This window comes from Anastrepha obliqua, chromosome 1, assembly GCF_027943255.1.
Source record: "Anastrepha obliqua isolate idAnaObli1 chromosome 1, idAnaObli1_1.0, whole genome shotgun sequence".
Classification (NCBI taxonomy): Eukaryota; Metazoa; Arthropoda; class Insecta; order Diptera; family Tephritidae; genus Anastrepha; species Anastrepha obliqua.
Genome location: NC_072892.1, coordinates 75,523,792 through 75,524,333, shown reverse-complemented (window position 1 = coordinate 75,524,333; position 542 = coordinate 75,523,792). Strand labels below are relative to the sequence as shown.

At 38.9% G+C, this 542-nt stretch overlaps 1 protein-coding gene across 1 annotated transcript in view; it reads left to right on the top strand.

The window, feature by feature from the left end:
• The first annotated feature begins 382 nt into the window (after positions 1-382).
• LOC129250270 (alpha/beta hydrolase domain-containing protein 17B) overlaps positions 383-542 on the top strand; it is an 11,217-nt gene continuing 11,057 nt past the window's right edge. The window contains exon 1 of the mRNA XM_054889907.1: positions 383-542. This exon is cut by the window's right edge and continues 615 nt beyond it. The gene's annotated coding sequence lies outside the window, so the exon portion shown is untranslated.

Genomic DNA, 542 nt, shown 5'->3' with positions numbered 1-542 from the left:
AGAACAGTTGCTTTATATATTCGCCACTTGCTCACGCTTGGAGAAATAGCTCCTGGTGACGCTCAAGCATGTATGTTCTGCAGCTTATATGTGTGCGCGTCGGGTGCTTGACGCTAATATTTAAAATTTTTGATTTTCATCATGCAAAAGCCGACAACAAGTATGTGTTACACGAAGCAAGTACGAGTGTCACCCAACACGCACACATAAAAGCCTGCTGGACATGCATGCTGGAGCGTGGCCAGGGGCTAAAACGAAGAGTCATTAAGAATCCTAAGACAGGGTTGCTCGATGAGATTATTGTATAGTAATGGTAATAGATTGTGTCTAGTGCAGACATAGTACTAGAGCAGTAATTAGACGGTATAACATTGAATGAGTTCCACTTTTCGTAAATGGCTGCGTTATCTGACATTCCACAGTCTATTTTTCTTGTATTGTTAAAGATAGTTGCGGTTTAGATAATCAAGATAAGTTTTTTGTTAGTTGTTACTGGCCATATAATTTTTTCAGGGTTTATTTTGTGTATGTCGAATATAATA